The sequence below is a fragment of the Mustela putorius genome, unplaced genomic scaffold, assembly GCF_011764305.1.
Source record: "Mustela putorius furo isolate JIRA1106 unplaced genomic scaffold, ASM1176430v1.1 tig00000095_pilon_pilon_pilon, whole genome shotgun sequence".
Classification (NCBI taxonomy): domain Eukaryota; kingdom Metazoa; phylum Chordata; class Mammalia; order Carnivora; family Mustelidae; genus Mustela; species Mustela putorius.
In genome coordinates this window covers 24,810,708-24,818,983 of record NW_025421280.1, presented here as the reverse complement: position 1 = coordinate 24,818,983, position 8,276 = coordinate 24,810,708, and positions in this window count along the sequence as shown.

Below are 8,276 nucleotides of genomic sequence, written 5' to 3'. Positions count from 1 at the left end.
TCAAGGTGAGTCCATCAGATTCCATCAGATTCTTGCTCCCAAAAGCAATGACCTCCCAAAAGAATGCACCCCACAGTGCCCAGCAGTGCTGGAGGGAGGCCTTAGGACCACTTGGGGAGAGAGCTATGTCCCAAGACAGAGCTGCTGGGGTCCCATCTTTCCCAAGGAAAGACACCCAACCATTCCATCCATTCTATGATCAACCCCAGGAATGTTCCAGCTCTCCCCATAACGGCTAGACGAGCTGAACCCTCACTAGTACAGATCTAAACCCCCCACTTCTCCCACACTCAGCAAGAAAGAGTTCTTCCCTTCCTCCTTTTCAGCGGCTGCTTTCTTTTTCCGGATGAGTTGATGGGTTTCCACGCACAGATTGTTTGCCAGCTGTTGGAGGTCAAACGTGTGTTGGCCGCCCCCAAAATTTGAATGTTGAAATTCTAACACCCCATGTGATGGTGTTGGGGGGTGGGAGGGATTGGGAGGTGATGAGATCAGGAGGGGCCCCTTCCCTTGTAAGGAGAGATGAGAGAGCTTGCTCCTTCTCTCAGCCCTTCCCCTGTGAAGACAAAATGAGAACATGGTCATCTGCAAACCAGGAAGTGGGCTCCCACCAGACACCACACATGTCGGCCACTTGATCTTGGACTTCCAGCCTCCAGCCCTCTGAGAAGCGTACGTCCGTTCTTAAAACCATCCGCCCCGCCCCACCCAGGTCTGCAGTAATTAATCCCATACAGCCGTCCCAGCCAAGACGCCAGCCATTTCTTCTACTAGGTGTTTGTCTATCCCCTTGGAATTTGCTTTCTCGGGGGATCTGATGATAATTACAAAAGAATACTGCGTTGGGAAGATGAACCCTTTTTTACCCACCTCGTGGTACTCCTACTCGATCAAAAACCCCACCCCCTCCTTCACGCAGCTCAGAGTTAATGAACAGATGATGGTGGAAAGGGTCACCCATTCGGGACTTGCATGTTAAGGGCACTTAGTGATTCACCTAATGTTGATTGGGAAGCTGGCGTGCTGGGGCTAGCGCCCAGCATGGCCCAAGTCCTGTCTTCAAAGGGTGGCAGGAGCCAGGGAGCCAGATGGTCCCCGTGAAAGTGAGGGGCACCCCCTGCACCAAGGCCGGCCCCCCAGCCCAGAGCCTGGGAAGCGGGAGAAGATGACTGATGCCTCACGTTTCCATCTTACTTGGCAGCACAACGGAAGCTAGTCTCTGGGCAAACAAACACTCCCACACTCTGAGCTCCACTTGTCCTAGAGCCCAGACTTCTACCTCCCCTTCCTAGCATCTTGAGTCCTATCCCGGGATGCAGGAATCAAATTCAGGAGGTACAAGGCTCATCGCTCCCGGTGCCCCAACTCCACAGTTGATTGTTCGGGCCAGGTGGGCATCCACCAGGGCATGCTTCGCCTCCAGTGGCCGTCCAGCAAGGTCTGGCTGAACCTGGGAAGAGGCCAGCGATGCTGCCCCACATCCTCTCTGATGCACGGAACAACCCCCAACAATAGAAGCTTCTCCAATCCAAATGTGGGCAGTTGCTGTGGTTAGAAACCCTATCTGGTGTCTCTGCCTTGCTTGAAGCCTCATCCAGACGAGTCTGGGGGCCCTTGGGATGCTCCGTCGGTTAAGCATCGACTCTTGGTTTCAACTCAGGTCCTGATCCCAGGGTTGTGAGATGGAGTCCGGCGTTGGGCTCGGCGCTCAGTGTGAAGTCTGCCTGGGATTCTCTCTCTCCTTCTCCCTCTGCCCCTCCTCGCTCATCCCCTCTCTCTCTCTCTCTCTCTAAACAAAAAAGAGGAGTCTGAGGCCTCTATGGGACTGGTTTAGGCCTCCCACCTCCAGATTGCTGCAGCTTATGTGTGGAACATTCTGGATCCCTGGCATGGCCATGGGAGCCTGGCGTCCTCAGACACACTATCTTCATCCTCATTCTTGCTACTCCTCCACTTCCATGGCCTTCCCACACCTGTGGCCGCAGGACACGCCCACAGAGAGTCCCACGGGGAGCCAGAATGCCATGCCCTCCAACTCCCCATCCCCACTGGCAAGGTGCCCTTAGAACACAGCCATGCCAGGCATCTTTCTGAGGGATCCAGTTTGGAGAGGGAGGTAGTGGTCCTTCAAGGAGAAAGCACGAGGACCAGTGTGTGCGCGTGGGAGGAATTGCAGTGCCAGCGCTGTGTGAGAAAACACGCTGGAAACTTCCTGGAACCCTAAGTGCTTTTGTGAGAGCAGCAGGAGAGAAGAAAAGTAGGAAGAGACGGGATTGCCGGCTGGTGGGTGGAGGGCAGATGCGGCCGGACCTCGCACAGAGTGCTGAGGAGTGTGGGCCAGTGGCATGCGGGGCTTGAAGCCAGGGAGTAAACGCAGACTCTGGACAGCTAACTGGCCCCAGAGTAGTAGGCACTGCAGGACGGCAAGGATGGAATCAGAGCCCCGAGGCAAAGGTTGGGCTGTACTCCTTCTGGGACACAGCAGAGGCATCTGCCAAGGTAAAAAGCTCTGAGTAGAGACAAGTGAAGGGATCTGAAAGCTATTGGGGACGAGGACTCATCAGGACTTGGACTGAGGGAGTGGGGGAAGCAGGGAGGGCAAGACTAGGGCCCCAGCCCAGGGGGATGCAAAGCACTGGCTTCGGGGGCAAGTTTCCGGACAGATTGAGTTAGAAATCCTGGGGGCCATCCAGGTGGCAGTGTCAGGAGGAGCTGCCTTGAACTCAGCAGAGCACGTGCATGGAGACCCACAGTTACAGGCAGTGGACCCCGTGGGGGAGGACAGATGGCCCCAGACAGAACCAAGAGGAGCGCCCAGGCAGTAAAGGAGTCCCAGGGAGAAGGAAAAGGTGTGCCGGGAAAGGCAGAGTCCGTACAGAGAAGAGACCTCTGAGAGGAAGAGGAAATGTCAACAGTGTCAAACGCTGCGGAGATATGAAGCAAGGTAAGGGCGGAAAAAACATCCCCTGACTCCGTGACGCAATCAGAAAAGCAAGATAACTGCATGGCCTCTGCCTGTCTCTTCCCGAGCCGCTGACTCACAGCCAAGGACACAAAATCGTGCTTCCGCCTCCCCCTGGAAAGGCACCACTTTTGTACCCAAGTTCTGGACTGTCCAGGGGGGACAGGACCCGCCTCTGTGGTTGTAAGGTCCTGGTTAGCTGGTTAGGGGCCCTTTCCAATCACCCTTTCCAGAGGGCACAGCTGAATCCTTTGGGACAGGCAAGGGATGCGGGGATCCGGAACTCTGGGGCAGAGACGGGAGCCCCAGGGTCTGCCAGGAACTGGCTGCCGAGCCTCTGGGGAGCCTCAGGGAGCATCCGTGGTGGGGCCACTGGGCAGGGAGGCAGCAGAGCCTTCAGGGTCCAACAACTGGGGCTCACCGCAGCCACCCGGGGAAACCCTGCCCAGTCATGATGGAATTGTGTTAAAATGAGAATGCTACTCGTCTTATTCCTTTTACCTCTGCTCATAAAAAGAGATTTTTTTTTCCATATCTTTTAAATATGGTTGCTCTCAGACCAGTGACTGTCCAATCTGCCTGAGCCCATGGAAACAGGAGTGTGGCCACTTGGGTAGGGAACAAGAAAGAGGAAAGAAAAAGGAAAAAGCTGGAGGATGGGGCCTGGGAGGGTCCAGTTCCTCTTCAACTCTGTTTTTCACTCACACGCCAGTGGGTGAGTGACCACCAGAGGCGTCACGTGGAGAGAGTGAGTGGTTCGCCTTTGCTGCACGTGATTCCTCGGGCACGCACGAGTGCACCCAAAATGGCTCAAAGTCTTACGACATGGTGGTTTTAGAAATTTCGCTCACCGTTCCTTCTTAAGCAGGAAATTTGTCAGAAACCCAGCCCATGCTATGGGTGTTGTGGGGTCTGCCCAGACGCCCTCTTCAGGGTCAGTGCACCCACCCTCCCAGCTGCTGGGGACGGGGACCAACCTCAGCCACTGGGGTCTGCCTTCTCTGGGCTCTGTCCCTTCCCAGAGGACAATTAAGGCCCATGACCGGCTGATGGAGGGTTGCAAGGGCCTGGCCCCTTCCCTCCACGTGGGACAGAACTGAAGGACCATCCCAGGCCAAGAGCTCCTCACGGGGTCAGTGGGGGCTTCGAGGCTCTCCACACTGGGGTCTGCTTCTCCCTCTGTCCAGTCCTGCCCCACCCACTCGCTGACTGGGGTGCCCCCCCGAAGCCCTCCCCAGCCAGGCATTGGTCTGCTGAGGAGGACTGGACTGAGCTCTGGACTCCCAGGAATTAGATCGAAAATAGTCTGGTTCCTCGTTTCAACTTTCTCTTCCGCAGAAACTCAGAGGCTGATAGTAATAAAATGTCTCCCCCCTGGGTTCTGTTGTCCTTGCCTTGCCCCATTTCTAGATGCCGGTGGATGGCCGCTCCGCCACCTAAAGAAGACATTGGAAGCAGAAGGGAGGAGAGAAGAGGCTGTGCCCCTCTTCACCTGGCTAACTCCCACTCAGGCTTTCTGCTTAGACAGCCCCTCCCGTGGGACACTATCCCGGGTCCCTCTGGACAGGGCAGGTGTCCTCGCCCACGGCCCCCCTGGCTCCCGTGTGCTTCCCCCAGCACAGCGCCAGACTCCCCAGATGGCGACCTGTTAGTACCTGCCCAGCTCCCTTTGCTCACAGTTTTTCCCCCCGGGGACTGCAGAGTTCCTGGCACCCAGGAGATGGGTCCTGCAGAGTCTTGCCTAAAGCAAATGGCACATTCCAGTAAGGCAACTGAGGAAGGTTGGTAAGAGGATTCCTCCTGAGATTGAAACGGGGGTAGGGAAACCCCAGTGCATTGAGCAGTGCCCGGTGCAGGAGAGAACCGGGCGCCATTCCAACTGCTAGGAACAAGGGCCAGAGCAGGGGGAGGGGCTGCCTAAGTCAAGGTCAAGAGATAGACCAGCCCCACCAGGAAGGAACCAGGGTGCTAAACCTCTTGACCTCAGCCTCTAACCTCCTACCCAAAGCCCCCATTAGCCAAGCCCAGCTGAGACTCCGAGGGTCAGAGGGTAGAAGCTCTGCCCTTAACAAGATTTGCCCCCAGGACCCAAAGCAGGCTGGAAGGGGACGGAGAGTGAGTACAGAAGGGCGGGGGGGGGGGGGCGGGATTTACCAAACAGCAGACACTAAATGCCTATGAAATGAATAACATTTTTCGACAAATATTCCCTGAATATTCACTTCGTGGATATTTATTATTTTGATCACTGTCCGATGGAAACAAATCAAAAGGCACACACCCTAAGAAGCTGTGGAGCCTACATCCAACCCAGAGCAGACAGCAGGACCTTGGGCTATGTGTGACAGAAGCTGGTGCAGAGAGGTCCCTGCAGACAGCGGGCCCCTGGGGAGGAAACTCAGCCACAGGTGGGGACCATAAGGAAGCTTAGCTGGCTTGGCCTTGACTCCAAGCGGTAGGCGGAAAATCTCTGAAGACTCCAAAACCCATCCTTCGTGCAAATATCAAGTTCGATGTTATCAGACCCGGAAACTAAAATTCAGCTCAGGCCACGGATGCCCCTCGTGGTCCTGGTGGAAACAAATGCAAAACTCCTCCGGAAGGGAGTGGTCCCACCTCGGGCCACAAAAACCTGCTGCAGGACCAGTAATTCCCAATAAAGGTGAACTCACACGGAGCTACAAAACACACGAGGAAATACGGCACCAAGAGTAGCAGAGGGCAGGCCTCCCAAACCATGGGACTAGAACCCTGAAAGACTGGGTTAAGTCATTAGTTGATTCAAAGTATCTTTACACAGAATCAGAGCACCTGGGTGGCTCAGTGGGTTAAGCCTCTGCCTTCGGCTCAGGTAATGAATCTCAGGGTCCTGGGATCAAGCCCCGCATCAGGCTCCCTGCTCGCCCTTGCCCCGCTCATGCTCTCTCTCTCTCTCTCTAATAAACAAAACCTTAAAAAAAAATTTTTTCACAAGAAATCAAAATCCTTAAAAAAAAAAAAAAAAAGAATATAACTACCAGAAGTTACTCAGTGTGTACAAGGGCATATTTGACTTCTGTGGAATCTGTCCTATTGCCTCGCTCCGCCCGTTGTCTTAGAATGTGCGAAGTCCAAGAAACCCTATTGGAATGGGAGGGCTTTTATGCAGTGTTTTTCCTTTCTTTTCCTAGGGACACATACTCCTCTTCCACCCACTTGTCTCTGACAGGAGAGTATTAGGATAGTTCTCAGGATTTGCTGATTCTCACTCTTTCTTCAATACTGTGTCTGTAATAGGATTAGGTTTAGACATCGCTGTAATGCACCGCATTTCAAGGTTTTGGCACAAGATTGCAGCCTGTTTTGTGTTCGGTTGCTACTGGTAGCTTTTTAGAATTTTTGTTGAAGTGATTTGATAAGATACCAGAGGAGAGCAAGACTATTGATCCTGCTTCCCTCTGCCATCTTTACTGGAAAACCCATACTAATGTTTCTTAGATTTCACAAGGGTTTCGAAACCATTAAGCACGGCTTCAGCTTGGAAAGCCCCAGATATGGTGATGTTGATGTATCGTTGGCTTCACTGTGAGCAGGGGCATATTGGTCACTTCCTGCTCACGGGTGCTTCGCAGAGCAGTGATGATATTTCAGCACAGAAGGGTGTTGGGGACCCTGAGAAGGCCAATATCAGCAAAAGGGTCTGGAATGACGCCAGCCTGGAGGGGACTGAGTAGAAAATGAACAAGGACAAACTAGGATGAATGGATTTGGACAAAGAATGAAGGCTGCCTGAGAAGAGGGAGAATATGTAGTTAGAGCTACAGAGGGGTGGGAGCTGTGGGGTTCAGGATGGGTTTATGGTCTTTAGTTAAAGGAGAGACCAGAGCATTTCAATATTGTGAAGAACGCAGTTGAGGTTGGAACTGACCGTCAGAAACAGTTGCCAGAGGTCAGACAGAGTGTGGTCCAGAAGGCAGGAGGAGAAACGAGCGTCTGCTCGCCAAGGAGAAGCTCTGTCCATGGAGGAGGAAGGAATGGAGATACCATGATGATATTTGGAGCTGGATGCCAGGGAGCGGAGAGAGTTCTGAGAAAAGCAGGAGATAAGGTCACCTCCTGAGCAGAAGTGAATGTGGTGGCGGTGAGAGTATGAAGGCACTAGAAGAGTTTTAGGGGGCTTGGAGTAGCCAACGGAAGACAGGAGAAGGTGACAATTTAGGACACTCAGAAGAGTGACTGGGGAAATGAGAAAAATCTCTGGAGGCTAGCTGAGCCTGGAGACCACAAATTAGTGATGGGTCTTCTCTTTGTGGCTAAGTGGTTTTAACCAGCTATCCTCAGAAACACATACTGAGAGAAAAATTGGAAGGGAGAAGCGGACAGATGGGTTGATCTAAGGCAGGGCTTTAAGGGAGAGCAGGGTATAGATCAGAGTGTGGCTAAGTGATAGACTAGGCTCTCAGAGAGACGGTAGGGGTGTGACTACCCGAGGCTCTTGCAGGCAGAGCTAGAAGACTTAAGGAAAGAGAACAACCAATGGTGGGGAGGGGGAGGAGGGTCAGAGGGGTGGGAGCTGTCGTCAGGAAAATGAGCTATTTCATTTTAAGGGTTCAGTGGTGGATCAGTGTTAACAGACTTGAGTGAAGTTGAATTAATGAGTCCATGAAAGTGATGACCTGGATGCTGAATGGGGGTCAACTCGGGCAGGTAGGTCTCCAAGGGCGTGGAGGAAACTAGGGTGAACAGAAACCTGTTATCCATGGTACACAAGGCTAAAATGAAAGAAGAGGGCCATCAGGCTGGTGGTGGAGCAAAAGGTGACATGGTCAGAGAGATGGGGACTCAAGGGGTCTCCTACATACCTGGGAGCAATGGTCAACAAGTGGCACTGGGGCCAGAGATGTCGCCTCCTGACGCCCAAGTCTGAGGTAGGCATGAGAAGAAAGGAGTATCCTTAAGAGACAAGAGATGCTAAGAATGTTCTGGAATGCGTGAAGGATGTCAGAAGGAGCATCTGCCCTGGAGTTCAGGTTCCAGAGGTGCAGAGGAAGAACATGGGGAGCGAGGAAACATTGAGAAATGAGCCAAGGGCAGAGGAAGCACAAAGGAGAATGTTGATGGGAACCAAGACAAGGTACATGACCTGAGCAGTTGAGCAGGATGGGGGCATGATGGCAGTACCTGGTCTCCTGTGTTCCAGAAAGTTCCATCCTGACAGGCCACAGGTAGATGGTGGACAAGACTGTCGGAGAGGGTTGGGGTGCTGCAAAGTGTATCATTCTCCAGCAAGCAAAGGGCTCATGACTCCAGAGACAGATGCCCTCCTTCCAAGGCT